General features: G+C 46.1%; 1 protein-coding gene across 3 annotated transcripts in view; it reads left to right on the plus strand.

Moving 5' to 3' along the window:
- THRA (thyroid hormone receptor alpha) overlaps window positions 1-17641 on the plus strand; it is a 789997-nt gene that overhangs the window by 573148 nt on the left and 199208 nt on the right. The gene's annotated exons all lie outside the window — the stretch shown is intronic.

A 17641-nucleotide genomic window follows, 5' to 3' on the forward strand; every position in this document is an offset into this window, starting at 1 on the left:
TCCAGTGCTTTTCGACGAGTAGGATGCTACTCCAGAACCAAAAAAGGATTAGTATAGTGAAATTTGAGTTAATTTGTTCGGTGGACATGTGAGTCTGTTAGTTGGATTGAAAAGGATAATCGGGGATAGAAGAGGGAAAAGTCTAGAAAGTGTTTATTGGAAGATTATAGTAGTAAAATGAATTTTGGGATGAATCGAAGAGGGATAGGTGAGAGAACAATTTAGAAGGGTTGTTTGGGAGATCATTGTATTAAAATGAGGTTTGGGGTGATCCAAGGAGGGAAGAGTCTAGACGGGGTTATTTTGGATATCATACTAGTAGAATGATTTTTAGGACGAGTCGGAGAGTGGAGATACAGGATATATTGAGAGAGGTATAAGGTGAAATATAAGGTAGTGCATTGGAGAGAGAGAGAGTCAACCTTTTTTATTTTTACAGTAGGAATAAAGTAATAAATATATAGATACTTAAGAACATACTATACATATTTATATCAAGAAATACACGTATCTAGGTACATATATATAATCAAATTAAATGTTTATATACGCAGGGATATGCTGTACCTTTGTGTTCGAGTATGGTGGTTATGTAGGAAAGAGACAACTCTTGAGTTGTCTTCTGAAGATAAGATCTATGGATCTCATTTTTGGGGATAATAAATTCCATAGTCTAGCTACTTGAACAGGGAAAGATGTGCCCCCTGTGATTTCTTTCTTGTGTATGGCTCAGAGCCTAGCTATATCATATACAGCTTATAGCCTAAGCATATATTTGATACAGGTTGTCTTGCGTGTGTTAAGGAGAAGGCTCACAGCCTGCAAGGCAATGATACACCGCATGTTCAGCTTCCAGCTTATGGTTGCACATGCTGTATGTTGGAAACAGCTAATGATGTTTACATATCATGAGTACAGCACCTGCCTACACATGTTAGAGATAGAGCTCACAGCCTACATGTTAAGGGTTCAGTGCATCATCTACACATGTGTGGGACACAGTCATCGTCTCCACATGCCATTGATACAGCTGCAGATCCTTATCTGCACATATAAGTGCAGCTCATGGTGTACATATATCATGGGTACAGCTTGTGGTCTATGCAGGTCAGAGATACAGCTCACATTAAAACTCTCGTGATACGGCTCATATTTAACACGTCGGGGAATGCATTGCAGGCATATCTCATAACAGACATACAGATCACAAACTCAGCCCATGGCCTACACATGACTCCAATGTACATCATGCCTTACGTATGTCCACACACACCAAGGATCATGTCCATGATCCTTACTTTTCATGCGCACAGCTCATAGTCTGCATACACCAGGGCTTCGGCTCACAGGCGAATCATGCAACAGACCAATGTGGCAGTCCATGAACACCAGTGATACAGGTGATGGTGTACATGCCTCAGGCATGAAAGAACATGGCCTTTCAGATACCTGATTGATTAAAAGATTTATGGTCACACCATGGTTCTCACTCATTCTTCTTCATCAGGTTGAAACACAACCCCTAGAAGACTCGACCTGCCACGTCTCGGAAGCTCATGCGCTCTCAACCAACTCTCGACAGCACAGTGCCAGCCACATAAAAGTTCTCACTGATGCAACATGCAGAATTAATTATTGAATGGACATGAAGAAAAACTTTCAGGCAAATAAACACCTAAATATAGAGATTTTAAGTTCAAACGTATGAAACTAAGAAGAAAAAATTTGTGGTACAATGAATTTATTCCATAACGTATGCTTACGAAAATCAAAGACAGCACATTACCTACAGTGAAAGTGATACCAATCTATTTATTTATTAACAGCATTTATAGAGCGCGAACGAAGGCCCATGGGCATCTCGGCGCTAAGAGAATATCTGCAGTGTTTGTCCATCAAAGGGGAGCTAGAGTTTACAGATTAAAAAGCCAGGTCTTGAGTTGCTTTCGAAAAGACCAAAGTGAGGGGCTTGTTTTAATCGACTGCGGCAAGGTGTTCCATAGTTTGGGTGCTGCTACAAGAAATCTTCTGTCTCCCATAAGACAGATTTGGTACGAGGTATCACCAGTTCATGTGAACTGGAGGAGCGTAGTGTTCTAGAGGGACTGTAGGGAATAAGATTTTGAGTAAAAAAGGCTGGTCCCACGTTGCGTAGAGCCTTATACACTATGCAGAGGGCCTTGAATTTGATTCTATTTCTAACAGGAAGCCAATGTACCTTTCTAATGGTTTCGGACGCAGATTGATGTTTAGGGATTCTTCCAAGGAGCCTGGCGGCTGCGTTTTGGATGATTTGCATTTTGTGTAGCACTCTTTCTTGGGCACTTAGAAACAGTGCATTACAATAATCTAATGTAGACAATACCAAGGAGCTCACCAAGGTTTTTCCAGCTGTCTCAGGAAGAAATGGCAAGATTTTTTTGATCAGCCGTAGTTTGTGAAAGGCCGAAGAGGAGATCTGATTTGCGTGAGGGAGGAAAGTAAGACGATTGTCGAACATGATGCCTGAACATCTACTCCGCATCCACCTATCTGTCCCCTTCCTGATGCTCTCCCATGCCACCATTTCTCTGTTATGAAAACTAAACATCCTTCCCGCAGGGTCACCTCCTGATATAGACTTTTTCCCAACAACCATGGGCCTATTGCCACCACCTCAGTGTACCCCCTGGGTCACCTGCGAGTAGCTCGGCAGCTACTGGTAGCTCACCAACACTCTTGAACTAACTCTCCAAAGTGAAGCTCAGCCCAGTATATCATTCAGAGGGTTTATGCACATTAAAGAATGCAGCACAGCTCATCTCAAGACCCTTTGAGTGGCAGCCAGCCAAACCGCTGGGGGCAGCAAAATGGCCGCACGTATCCACTTTAAAAAATAATGAAGTCACAAGGAACTTAGACAACTTGTAGACTCGACTCCATCCGTCACACTGTGTGCGTGAACAATGGGCCACTAACGAAAAGTGCCAGCGGTAGCCAGAGCTGGGACCAGAGCGGAGTCATCTTAATGTGGCGCCCGCAGGAGCTAGATATAGTGTGTGAGTTGACTGCATGATCAGCTGAGGAGAGTAGATGTTGGATCCAGAGCTGAGATCCACTTAGGAGCCTCACTTGTGCACATTTATGTGTGCGCCTGTCTGCGTTGGTGTGTGGCATTGTGTTTCTCCCTGATAAACAGTGCTGCTCCATGGAAACTGTTTGGTGTTAAGGCCCACCAAAGGTAAAGGGTGGCTCCCACCACACCATCTGTGGCACAGCAGTGCCTCTGATATGATGGGAAGCGTTCTTGACATATTTGAGGCGTCCGTGGCGTTATGGAGGGCATTGATGCCAGGCGATTCTAAAACCCGGACATTAGAAGCTTTTGTTCATATGAGTACTTGATGCAAATCATTAGCTGATGGTTGGGGACAAAGTACTTACTAAAATGAAACCTGACATTCTGAAGGCAAAAACAATGTTTCTTTCAGAAACGAAATTAAGAAAATGCAGTTCTTTGCCCTAATGGACGAGGTATTTCATAGAAAAATGTTTAATTTCACAAAGTCATATGCTTACAAAAACAAATTGGTTACATTTCCAGAACATTTAAAGCTGATAGTTGTATGGTTTTTCAAGCTGAGTAGGGGAGACCTATTGCGGTGGTTACATCCTTGGGGCCAGATGGTGCATGCTGCTTCAGTCGCGTATTGATAAGCCTTCTCCTAACATTTCTGCAGCTAACCCTTTCTGGGATGTTTGGGTGGTTGTCTGTGTGCGGTGAAAGGATGTGGTGAGTATTGTACACTGATACAATGTGTTAATGGCTCGGGATGATTGTTCTTGAGCAGAAGTGCCCATCATTGGATCCTCTTGAGTTAGACCATTAGGCCATACACTGGGGTGTTCTGGGATGGCTGGCCTCTGTAGGTTTCGTTATTACTGCACCTTTTGGGCACATGGTCTGAGTACACTGCTGAATACCTTGCTGCTTCTCCTGACAAGATAGGCCTTTGTCACTTGTTAGTGAACCCTCAGTGTTCATTCGCTGGTTGCTCAGCGTTGCCTCCAGCAGGATTCTCATCTGGTGCTTCTGGGTGGAGCCCTCATTGTACAAAGCTTGGTTGCACAACACCGCTTCTAGGGAGGAAAGGTCTCTGTCCCCGTGGGTGGCGACTGTGTAGCATACACTCTGGTGGCCCTACTCAGCCATACCCGCTAAGCACTGTAAAATTGATAGTTATGGGAGACCGCCCCTGTCCCGCAGTCTTCACAGTGTCCTGATGCTAATGCCCAGCGAGACCATGTTTAGGACATGCCTTTGAGCCTCATGCACCTCACTCAACATCTCACAAACAGTTTAAACTACATCCAACCCCGCATCAGCCATGCACTGCGAAAGGGTACCAGGAACCTGATTCAAATCACAGCGCTTATGGCCTCAACTGGGATCTGAAGCACTACGCGAGTGCTGCAATCCAAGCCAATACAAGTGCATCCATATATGTTTAGGTGGATTGCTGTATTCCTTACATGTGCAGACAATGAGTAGTCTCCCTGATATGTGTAAGCTCAATGACTTGAGTAGGCGCCGAAGTGATTCATCCCCTGTTTAGGTCACGTATGGACTATCTTCTGAATACCTAACATGTGTAAGCCGCTTCTGTGTCATGTGTAGATCATGAGCTCCATCACTGTTGTGTAGTCCATGATCTGTTTCTATGACACATGCACAAGCCATGAGCTGCTTCTGTGGCGTGTGTAGACCATGAGCTCCATCTCTATTGTGTAGTCCATGATCTGCTTCCATGACACAGTAGAAGCCATAAGCTGCTTCTGTGGCGTGTGTAGACCATGAGCTGTATCCTGACATATGTATACCATGATCTGCTTCCATGACGTGTAGTCATTCAGCTGTATCTGTCGAGTGTAGACTGTGAGCTGCTCTGGCGTATGTGTAAGCTATCAGCTGTGTCCCTGTTGTATGTAGTACATGATCAGTTTCTGTGACAGACATGTGTAGGGCATGATCTGCATCTCCGGCATGTGTAGGTCATGATTTGTTTCCATTACATACGCTGAGGCCATTAGCTGCTTCTGTGATGTGTGTAGGCCATGAGCTGTGTCTCTTAGTTGTATGTGCCATAATCTGTTTCCATAACAGCCTTGAGATGTATCTGTGTCGTGTGTAGCCCATGAACGGTCTCTCTGGCATGTGTGGGCCATGATCTGTTACCATGACGTACGTAGAGCCCGTGAGCTGCTTCTGTGGCATGAGGTGGCCATGAGCTGTATTGCTGTCGCGTGTTGCTCATGTTCTGATCCTGTAACACGCATGCGCCCCTGGAAGCTGGGCCTGCCCGGTGCCTGGGAAGCAAGCCCAGTCAGTGAGTGTTGGGATATGCTTTCCTGGTTCTGGCATTGAAAGTAGACAACCACAGCATTATTTTCCATTTTTCATCCTGTCTGGCTATGGATTCCATGCCAGCTCGAGTCTGTGTGTTTTTTTAATGTTTGAGTTTGCCTGTGGTTGTGTTTTTGTTTGAGTGCTGCCGAGAACCGCACATGGCCACTTTCTGTAGGTCTTAGTTTTTATGTCTCAGCCACAGTGTACAATTTTTCACTGGATTTTTTTTTGCAGTCATAATTTTTTTTTTTTTTAAAGCTCCATGAACCAATATTACGAGGAAGCCAGGTCTGGAATTGGGTTTCCAAATTCCAGAGACTACAATGAGCACAATAATAATTCTAGTGCAAAGACCTGTGGTCAATGAACCATGTTTTGTGCAGTCTACGTCTACCCTCTACCGCATCAGATGTGGTTTGTGAACTTCCTTCGTTTTCTCACAGTTTGTCTTGGGAAATGAGGCATTGCAGTTCTTAATTTGTAAAAAAAAAAAAAAAAGAGAGAGAAGTGCCAGTGCCCTTGCCAGGAGGCCACTACAGCTCGCACCACCCATTGCCACGGCTAGTTCTGCCAACAACCGTAACACCACAACTACTAACCATCGCACTCCTACAAGTGCGACTATTCCAGGCCGTTAAAATCTATAAGAATGGCTTGGGCAGCAGGAATCATGCGTTGCACCCCCAGTGGGGGCCGGCACGGCTCGCGGGTGGCAGGGCAGGCAGGCAGGCATCCGGGAGGCAATGAAAAATAACGAAAAACGAAAACGTATCTTGCCGCTGGGTCTCGCGTCTCTGCTTCTGCTCCCCTGCAACCAAATCCAGGAACAGGAAGCACAGCCGGACTTCCCTGACCAATCACAATGCTGCAATGCAGCGTTGTGATTGGGCTGAGCGTCAGGACACAGCGCTCAGCCAGGGGCTACAGGGGTGGGCATGTTCTCCAAGCAGGCTGTAATGCAGCCTGCATGGAGAACAGGGAACGTGTGCATGACTGTTTTGGTCAGCCCGAGAGGGCCGGCCAAACAGTCATTGTGCACTTGGGGGGGGTTGTACCACTCCTCTGCTGTGCAGCCCCGCTCCCTCATGCAAGCTGCCACAGCAGGAGGACAAAATAAAATGATAATAACATTAGTTATTATAATTTTATTTCTCCCTTTCTTTTGCTGCTGTAGAGTAGTGGGGCGACGCTCCTCCGCCTTAGCGGAGGAGCTGCCACTAACCACCCACTGCTGAATATGAAGTGGCCCTCCCATAACTCACAGATATTCCTTGACCTTGGGCTGAATGGGGGCCCCCTGAAGAACTAGAGGGGCCCTGAATGGTTTAACACCCTTCCATTTAGTGTTACACCACTAAATATGTAGTTTCATCCCCCCAAAAGAGATTCCCCCAAGTAAAATGAACAGACTGAGTATCTCACATATTGGTTTAGATTGATAAAGTGGACAAACCTTTTTTATCAAACTAAAAATGGTATTTCCTCTGGCCACTGGAATTATGTGATTCTGACGCTGCAGCTTTTTCTATTTAATTGTGCATTCGCTATATTTGTCACCGAATCAATCACCTGCTGCATAATTTTATGATTTTAAACAAAACAAAGTGTTTCTAGCTCAAGTGTATCAAAAAGTTACTAACAATATGGTGACAGAAGTTGCCACGCAGTGGAAAAGCCCTTCGCAAAGGTTGACTGTTCACCTTTCAGTTGCTTATTGGTGTGTACTGGTGTGAACGTGGTACTAAGGTGAAATCTTTGCTCAGTGTTCATGTGTAAAAATGGCAAAATAATGAAGTAATTCTATCACAAAATGTGCCTCATTACACTGCATAATTTGCCTTGTCTTGCTGCATTATTTAGTGATAAATTATAATTATATATTTATTTATAATTATTCAAATACAGTTGGAAGCTACCTTACTGTTTTAGTTTTTTAAAGTAAAGATTAAATGCCATGCCTGTGGGTGGTACAGGAGGACATTGGAGTCAGGCAGGAGGTGGAGTGCACCAGAGACGCCAGCATGCTTTGGAAGAGCGAGGTTTCTTTTTTTGGAACAGCCCAAGAGTTCTGTTTATTTATTTTCTTCCAGAGCGGAGACTAGAGGGCTGAAGCTAAATTCGGGGTTCGTTTCCGCGGCGGCGAAGCAGTTTTGACGCGCTGGCTTTTGATTGGCTGGCAGTGACACTGCCTCCGAGGTCAACAGGAAGTGCGCTTGGGTCAGTCTGTGATCGTAGCAGTCCCTCATAACAAGTCTCTCTTGCTCTTCTGTATAAATGGAAAGGATTCCTTACTCTGGGAAAAAATGAATGTTTTCATGCCCCTACTTGAATGGAAATAGTTTACTCCCCCAAGGGTGGATGGGGATGTTAGAGTGGGGTGTGTGTTGTGTGTGTGTGTGTGTGTGGGGGGGGGGGGGGGGGGGGGCATCGGCCATCTTTATATTTTTTATATTTTATTCATTGTTTTTATTTTTAAGTGTACCAGGGTTTCCTGGAGCTTTGCAACCTGGTTCGACCGACGTCTTTTCTTTTAATCCACCGAGGGCTGCTGGCTCGTGTAAAGGATCTGGGGACCTCAGACAATAGACAGCGAGTCTTGAAGCAGGGGAGGGTGGATTCTGTATGATGGGTGCCCCCCTGGTAGACCAGTAGGGAACATCTTTAGTTGAGGGGTGTGGGGGTCAACCCTTTACCTGCGAGCTTCAAGCTCTGCCTGGAAGCTAATGAGAACACCTGACTAGGTGTGGCCAAGAATGGAGTCCCCAAGTCCAGGGTAGGGGTCAGGACTGCATGGTGCCACCCTTGCTATTTCTGGAGAGGTGACAGCCGTCCCCTTACCCTAGACAGGAGGAGGCTGAGGGGTGTCGCCTTGTGCCCCAGCTCTGAAGCTGCTTGTATTTTGCAAACACTGTATGTGTGAACTCAAGGTGTTTTTAAACCACCTTCCCTCTGGCAGCATCCTCTTTATTTGTTAGAGAAGCTCAGTAGGGGGATCTTTTTAAAACTCATTTCTGAGAAGATAGTCACACCGTTAACCCTTATATCGCCTAATGCGCAGCAGATGTGCTTTTGCGTTTTGAAGCTGGATAAACAAGACCAGCAGAAAAAAACATGCTATAATCGCAAGCTTGACTGTTCCAAAAAATATGTGGAAAATATGCATATGATTTATGACTAGTAAAACAAGCCAAGAAATGTTCTTTTCACATTTCTGTATGATTGTGTTAACTTCTTGTTATTGTTGAATAGATACCTGCCATTGTAACCGAGGAATATTATGGCATGACATTGTTTATTGTGACATCACTTCCTGTGACGCACTTGTGAATTCCATATGCTAGTTAGTCCCCTACCTATTTTTCTTAGGACTTCTGCCCTGAGAAGGAAGGTATGTGCAAGCCGCACCTTCCTAAAACTCTGTTGCTCCCTGCATAGCACAGATAAGAGCGCAGCTGTTCCTCAGGTGGTGAAGGGGCTTAGCATGACTGTTCAATATCCTTTACACCAGTGCTTGAAATGGTGTACATTGACGTGCTGGTATTCAACGTCCCAGAAACACTGTTTGCACGGATTACGCCTGGGGGTAGGTTTGCAGGCAGAGACCGCACGCCGCTTGGGTCCCTGACTCCTCTGTGCAGGTCCCACAGGAGCAGACTGCGAGGCACCTTAGGGACACACTTAGGGTTGCACCACTCGAGGCAGGACCAGTTGGCCTGCCCCATCACAGACCTTAAAAATAAAGGTTGTATGAAAAGTTTTTTAATTCACTGTGTAGTACTTAACACCGAGGTCCTGAGAAATTGCTAGATTAGCAAGAAACATGTCGACCTAAACAGAGGGTTGCAGATATTTTCGCCGCAAACACTCGTGGCGTCTATCTCCCCTCCCACTATTTTAACCAAGGGAGTTAGCCACGCCATTAAAATTCCTTGTGGACTAATTTACCTTTTTTAACTCACCACCACTTTTCCACGACTACACATTCACCTGCCCTCTTAGACGCATGCACCATATGGCTGGAACAAAAGATCTCCGCTAAAGAGCCCCTTCGTGGGTGCCCGTCAGACATTGCAGCGCCAGTCTGACGAGGAGCAGGACCCACATGATGAAGCATGACACCTAGCTTGCTGGGTGTGTGAGGGTTCTAGTTCCCAAGAGGGAAATTCCCCTTTTCGCCTTCCCTCTTGGATTTCTCTATCTACACCATACACACACACTCCTTCTATTTAGTCCTACTGGGGAACTTTGTGCTTCTTTTTGCTACTAGAGACTCGGACATGTACACTGGACCCCGTTAAAAATTGTCCACCCTAAGCTCCTTTCTTGTTACAACATACAATTGATGACTGAATTGTGTGGCATTTGTTGAAAGTAAGATATTGTCTAAATATGAAACATTTAGGAATACCCCGTGCCCTGTCATTGTTGGCACGAGTTACTCACTCTAGAGGCCAAATTTTCTTGTATTCGGTTTGTATGGGGTATTGTTATTCAATGTGAAGCTTGATTATTTTATATTAACCATGTACTTTTTTCTAGAACTTAGACCCTAAACTGAATTACGTTAACATGCTCTCAATTTGGTGGCTAAGGACAATGATGCCTAATGAAGTAAAGTGATGTGCCTTAGATCACACAATTTTGTTCAAGCGGTGAAGCTGGGATTTGAGCCCAGGTTCCTTGATAAAGAGGGATGAAGAGTTACATTCTTTACTCTTCTGTTTAGCACCGAAGGACAAACAGAGAGACACAACATGTCTCTCTGAATCCATGTTGCAAATACCATGTGTTTCCTTGTAGTGCTGTCAAACTCTGAGGTCCCCCAAGCTTTTCAGTTTATTGACCTATTGACGTCATTCTAGTGTTGAGCCTCACCTAAGATCAGTGGTATTGTGAACCCCCTCCCTACTGTAGTAGCTTAAGGGGGCGGGGGGTAACTACTAAAAGTTTAATAGATTTACTTTGGCCCTCTGTGGGGTTGAAAACAAATACTAGAACTGGGCTAAAAAGTGAGGGTTGAGCGTTGCTATGTGAGGTTCAGCAAAAGAGACACATACATGATGCACACAAAGGAAAAAGTTACAAACCGAGCAGAAAATAGTGTTTTAGAAGGCAAAGAAGGATAATTAATGGAAGAAAAGAAAGAAATGTGCTAGTTGGAAACTAGACAGGAGGAATGGAAAAGGCAGAAGGTGAAAATGAAAGGTGCAAGGAAGGAAATAGCAAAGCGAAAGGAATGGTGGTTGAAAAGAAGGAAGAGGGAGTGCCAGGATGGATGACTGAAAGGCTGAATGGATGAATGAATGAATGAATGAATGAATGAATGAATGAATGAATGAATGAATGAATGAATGAATGGATGGATGGATGGATACAAGGGTGAAAGGATCAGTTGGCAAAAGGATGGAAGAAAGGATTTCTGGAGAGCTGGATACGCGGATAGAGAGAGATGGATAAGAGAGTGAAAGTATGAATGTCTGGAAGAAATGAAATGAAATACCGGTATTTGTAAGCGCAAACAATTGCCGCCCCAGTGTGTACGTTTACCTGGGATTGGCTTGTAAGACCTCAGCCAATCGTAGGGCTTTTCACCCCCACATTGTCCAAATGTTTACATTGGCCCTGTTGCTTGTGCCTGGGGCTCTGTATGGCATGCCGAGCACACATTTGTTCATTTACCTCCCTGGTCCAATGCGGTAGAGCGGGATTTTATTTCAGGTCTACATTGCTGACTTTTTCAAGACCAGCCAGACTTTTAGCTGGTCCCTGCCCGACCTGGAGAGCGAGAACGGGCCGCGTCTGGGCAATATTAAGCGATGAAAAAGAGGATAGGTTAAAGTGGCTGAGTGCGGTTGGTTGCTTGTCGGCCGTCTGTAACCTGCTTTACACATTTTTAAATGAAACATTATTTGTCCAGGCCAAGTTCGTTTTCATTCTCATAATGTGTCTTGTTTTCTTCCTGTCCAGTCTCCCTGGGCCCCTCTTTTCCGCTCTCTCCAGCACTAACTAGCTTTACCCTGGTTCCCACTCTCACCACCCTCCTCCCCAGCCCAGAGTGCCTCGAGGCCCTGCCTCTTCCCGCTGCATTAATGTTCTGCCTTCCTTTGTGTTGAGTGAGAGATTTACAAATACAACTGCGCAGTCAGAGGTGGGGCGCTAGTGAAATGTTAAGTTACACGCTGCTTGACCAAATTGTCTGATCCTCGACAAATATTTAAATTGAAAGTTGCGGTTTATTAGAGGTGGGTGAGTCAACAAATTAACAGAGTGGGCAGAGCCAAGGGTTTATGCACGAGCCGAGCCCTAAACAGGTTTGTCATGTATGGGACAAATATCAAAGATGGTAAAGCCGCTTCTGAATTCAAACACGTTTATTTCCATAACGTGGAAGCGTTGACCTTAATTCATCGCATTCTAGCGCTGCACTGAGGGGTACTTATTAAAAGTGAGTTTTTAAACATGAACTTAGACTCATACGTGTGCCCACCCCCAACCTGGTGACAGTGCCATAAGTGAACTGTGAGACAAGTCCATAGCATGCGCACCCTTTTATGTGGCCCACCTTCTTAAAGATTGGGCAACATTACAACCAATGTACATCCCCCACAAAGTGTTTTTGTGCAGCTCATGTTCTGAGCGCAGGTATTTGAAGGTGATTTGCCTAAGATCACACGATTTGTTTAAGCGGGAAGCCGGGTTTAATCTGGTTGTCTGGGTTCACTTTGTATAAATCGGTCAATGAATGGGAATCTATTTGACTCTCCCTTTTACCTCAAATGTTAATGCTTTGACTTTTAACTCTTTGTCCATAAGGGTAGAGCATGGGTGGCAGGCAGAAGCCACATGAACGTTTGGCTCATTTTGGGCTCAGGATTACACATGGACCTCAAGCTGAGCCAGAGCTGGGCATCTGGCTCGAGATTTTAGGGGCTAGCCCACCTCTGTGGTACATGAGAGCCGCTACAAACAAGCCAGTCTAGTTTATGATTTTGAGAACATTATCTGTGCATATCTGAGGAACTGCTGCCCCAAAACTGAATTATAGGTAAATTAATATTATTATATTAGGAAACACTCATGGGTTTAACCCTTTGACTGCGGGGGGTTTCCCCCGCTGTGCTGGGGGGTGGGGGGCACGCACAGCGCCCCGGTGCTCATGACGAGCTCAGCTCATATAGCACAATCTGCACATGCTAATAATGATGTTTCTTTCTACTATCTTGCAACCTCAAGCCACATGTCATCTGAAAGATATCCTCTGTATCCCTAAAATCTGGCTTGAAAACAAGGCCTGTAGTTAAAACTTATGATAATCAAGCTCCCCTTGTTTTTGTTTTAATAAACTGGCCCACTCCTTCCCTTCCGTTCTCTGCGTGCCTCTTCTCTCGGAACACAAGCTGCTGTTATATGTATGCTTTGCCTTAATGTCTACTATTGTAGATCTGCAAATTTCCCACAACCCATTTGCAAGTTCAAGACCTTGCCTCCTCCTTCTGAAAGTCTATCCCCTCCAATCTAACAATGTCTAACTTCCTCAAGCTCATCTGTTAATCCTTCCACCCTTGTGCATGAGCTCACATACCTCCCTCTCCCCCGGTGATCCCAACTAACTCCTAGTCATTGAATCCCCCACAAAGGAATTGGGGTGAATGTATTGAACGCTTTGCAACCCTCCCAGTACCCATCAATGACCTCTAATACTGGACGAACGACTCACCTTGGGTTCCGGAGCAGCGTGCTGCCCAGCGTAAACCATTCCAACACCTCATCGGGGGTAGCAAGCACTACGTAAATCCAATTACAAATTGTAAGTTCAGGAAGTGCACTGTACAAAATCCTTAGGTTCAATTAAACAGACTGTAATGTTGCTCTGCCTGTATGATTTTAGTCCACTTATAGGTTACACATAACTGACTAGTTCACTAGTGGTATTTTTGTTGTGGTAGGGGGCAGGAACATTTCTAATTTCTTGTTTCAAATCCATCCCTTGTATTGTGCACCCTTCGAATCAGTGTAGCTCAACTGTAAACTTCCTATTATACTGTTGCTGCCAAGATCAATCCGGGGAAAGGGAAAGTATGTAATATAGGATGTATGGTATGTAATACTTCAGCGGTTATTTCAGCTAGCACTCATCAGCCATTGGTCTGTTCAGAGCAATATTAAACTCTGTGGAGGCCCCTGGGCAGTCAAAATTTCGGGGCCCACATTCTAAATGTTCTCCTAATACCCAATGTACCAAATTTTAATTTTACAAACTGACAGCTGCCAGAATTGCGCTTTTTAGAGACAAACTGTTGTGTGACTCGGATGTCCCTGGTTTATGTACTTTAAATTGTTAATCTCTACATTACTTTAATACAGTATTTTCTCTATAGAGTCTTTAATGTATAGTTTTCGTTTTTTTGAGTTAATTCATTTTTTTACCTTTTAGAAACCATAGTTAAGAAAGCTTGATTGTTATTTTCTTTCAAGATCAAATCAATATCATTTTGATTCTATTCTGTTTATTAATTGTCTCCGAGCCCCTACGAGGAGTGTGGCCCATAGGCCGGAGCCATCTTTGCCTATTTGGCAATCCGGGACTGGGTCTGTTGCTGTTCTTCTTCACATGTTACTTCTAGCCACTGGAGTACGAGGCAGTGCCCAGGAGTCCACCCGGAACTAAAGAGGGCTGTTTCTGATACTAACGTTCATGTTAAACGTGCAGAATCCTGTGATGAGGGCATCTTATAGCAATTGTCAAAATTGATAAGTGTGGATGTTTACTAGTTTTGTAAAATCTTTAAAAACGTCTAGTTACATATACATGGGTCCGGGCTCACATGGCCTGCAGGGAGCAGTCAGGCGCCCCTGTGCCCACGAGGCTGTTGATTGTGCGTCATGCGTGCTGCGCATGCGCGGACCGACGCCAGGGCCCCGGGACCTCCACGTGTGATTCTCATGGCGGAGGGGCCTTGCGCGAGACGCGCGAGACACGCGGGCATTGCAAAGAGACTCCCGGCTGGGATGCATTAGGCAGGAAGGAAAGCATGTCTCTTTGTATCTGGTCCAACAAACCCCCACCCCTCTCGAGCCCCCTCCCCTCCCTCAACAAAGCAAATGAAAATATCAAAAGTTGTGGTTAATTGGAAAAATCTCGAGATTTATCGCATAAAGAAGAAGCAGATGGCGGCGCATAACATGGTTTGCATTCATGCAGCAGAACTCGTAAAAGTATTGATGAGAAACTCGGCTCCACGCGCACGGAGCTTGGCACACCGAGTGTCGCGCGCACACACCCGCGCAGAGGGGCAGTGTGGCCCTCACTGTGCGCTGCACACCGGAATCAGCACACACACCCGCGCAGAGGTGCAGTGTGCAACACTGTGCGCTACACACCGAGTGTTGCGCGCACAGCACGTGCAAAGGGCCAGTTTTGCCATCACTGTGTCTGCCATATATACAGCTCCACCGCGCACACCCAAGCGTCGAAGGCACACACCCCACCTAGGCACAGAGTGGCCATTACTATATATACAGCGCACACACACCGAGTGTCGAAGGCACCGCCCCCCCCCCCCCCCCCCCCCCACAGTGTGGCCATCACTGTGTCTGCTATATATATACAGCTCCAGCACACACACCGAGTGTCGAAGGTACACACCCCACTACCTAGGCACAGTGTGGCCATCACTATATATACAGCACACACACCGAGTGTCGTAGGCACACACACCACGCAGAGGCACAGTGTAGCCATGACGGTGTGTGCTATACACCTCCATCCTCCACTAACCCCCCTCACCCCGCCACCCCCTCCCCCCCCCCCCCCCCCACACACACACACAGGTAAAGCCACAGGTGGTGACGAAGTGTGAAACACACATACACGTGGCTCTGGGTGTGATGCTTTGCACTTCCAAACACGAAAACTAAAGTGCACTATCGCATGCACTAGCACAGAGCTAGGTACACCAGGTGTCATGCGTAGACACCCTCAGAGACGTACATACTTAAAGTCCCATGCACATGTCAGCACGCATGGAGCTTGTCAGAACACACCGCCATGCTGTCACATGCTAGCAGGTTGGCGCAGTTCGCGTCACGGTCACATGAAACTTTGTTTCACGCGCAATGATGTCACAGGCACGCAAGAAACGTTGCAAACACTGTTATCAACAAGTTATGTGCCCCTTGTACATGTACATGTATGTGCGGTGCTGGGCATACCACATGTCACGTGGTGTGTGCCGCACGCGGAGTTCTGCGTTTGAGTAACTAAGGGATGAAAAGTTGCACTCGTGAACTTGTCAATCATCACCTTTGCATACGGAAAAAAACACAGCATCGCATGAACAGACAGGACCCGATGCATAAACATAGCATCGCATGCACGGAGACAGAAACAAGAGCATGATGCCGCACACATGTTAGATTATCTGGATTTGCCCAGCGTATTGCACAGTTTGTACGGCCGCGAGGCGCTTCGTAATCTAGGCGCCCCGTAATCTAGGCGCCCCTTACGGTTCGGGGGCTCTCGTTGACCGGAGTGAGGTGGTCTGTCGTCGCGGTGTTTTGTCCTGTTTAAAGGCGAGTCTTCTGAGGTAGTGGTTGGCAAGGTGGGAGCGGATTAGTGAATGGCTCAGCGATGAGATATATTGGCCAGAGTTCGTTCAGATTCGGGGTTGTGTGGAACGGTATGTTCTCTGGTGCGCGTGCCAAAGCCCATTGACGTTTGTTTAATTTTGCTGGAATGTATGGACCGCTTTATGTTACATCTCTAAGCATCTTTTCTCATGATGTGGTTTTGATGCTATTCTGTAAACGTTAATTTAAGCGGTGGATATGTCGGTCGGTCAGAGGCTAGAGATGTGTCCCTAAACCTTGATTGGACAGCTCATGTTCAATTACAGGGCTTGGAATTGAGTTGTGCAACGGGTTGCGCCCAGTGCTTAATTTGTAAACGAATGAGTGCCGGTGCTCAAGGCTGTGCCCAGAAGCCTGATGCTGGCACTATTAAATGTCGGTGTGCCGAATACCAAGGCTGGTAATCTTAAATCCACCCCACGCCTCTTTAATCCAGAGCAGACACTCCCTGCCCCTTTCGCTCACTCCTGCAGGTTCCTGCTTTCTCTTTTTGTGAAGGTTTTGCCTTCTTTCTCTTCTTCCTTCATTCTCCTTTGTGTGTTTTTCGCTCTCTTGCTCTCGGGAAGTGTCTGGAAAGGAAAAATAAGGGCTGGTCCTCAAAAATAAGTGGCAGTGGCATCCACCGGCTCTAATTAAGCACTGGTTGTGTCTAATGTGCATTGTTGCTGTTGGGTGATGTGGAAGTAGAGCTGCACCTGGTCATGAACACCTTGAGATGCTTAAGCATGTATCACACTTACGAGGTCAACACATGCACTGCGGCATGTGCTCAAAGGGCACAGGCAGCAGGTATGCAGACAGGCCTTGGATACAGTCGAGCACAGGATTTACATGGCAGGTACAGTGCACCGCGTCTTGCACAGCCTTGATGACACACTAGACTATGCACAATGGATGCAGTACAAATGGTCTTGCAAGGAGTTGCTCCGACACAGGGCTACACACAATGGGTGTAGTGCATGGGATGGCTAAGAGCACACAGGCCTAGAGAGGAAGTGCAGAGAGTGCATGCTTACATATGTTAGACTGCAGTATGCAAGTTTCGTCTAACTGTGGTCGCGGCACCCGGGCTCGCTTTGCGGATCCCATACCAGCCAAACTAGGAATATGTTTAGTCGTGTGACTCTACAAGGAAATGGTATAGGGTCATGCTGCATGGAGTTTTATACCACCTGCTCTGTCTAAACACCCACAGCATCCCTCCCCCACAGAACTCCAGAGACTCTTCCCTGCATCCCTCTTTTTACTCATTCCAATCCTCCTCTCACTACTATGTTCTCCCAAATAACACCTTCTAGACTCTTCCATCTTCTAACCTGCTGTTATCTTTTTTCAATCCAACAGACTGTAAATGTAAATTGTAAATTGATACTTGTATAGCGCACTACTCACCCGCAAGGGTCTCAAGGCGCTCGTACGAATACCGCTGTGGAACCCATCCTGGCTTTCCCTGTGAGGAGTCCACTCCTGGGCACCCCCAAGGTGGAGGCCAGGCATCCTTAGCGTTGTGGGGGCCGTTGTGGAGATTAAGCAAGCTATTGCCCAGAGTTGCAGAGTGGGACTCCATGATTGGAATAGGCACCGAGGCGAGAATTATCAGGTCCGTGGAATTTTGAGCCCAAGACC

The sequence above is a fragment of the Lissotriton vulgaris genome, chromosome 5, assembly GCF_964263255.1.
Source record: "Lissotriton vulgaris chromosome 5, aLisVul1.2, whole genome shotgun sequence".
Taxonomy (NCBI): domain Eukaryota; kingdom Metazoa; phylum Chordata; class Amphibia; order Caudata; family Salamandridae; genus Lissotriton; species Lissotriton vulgaris.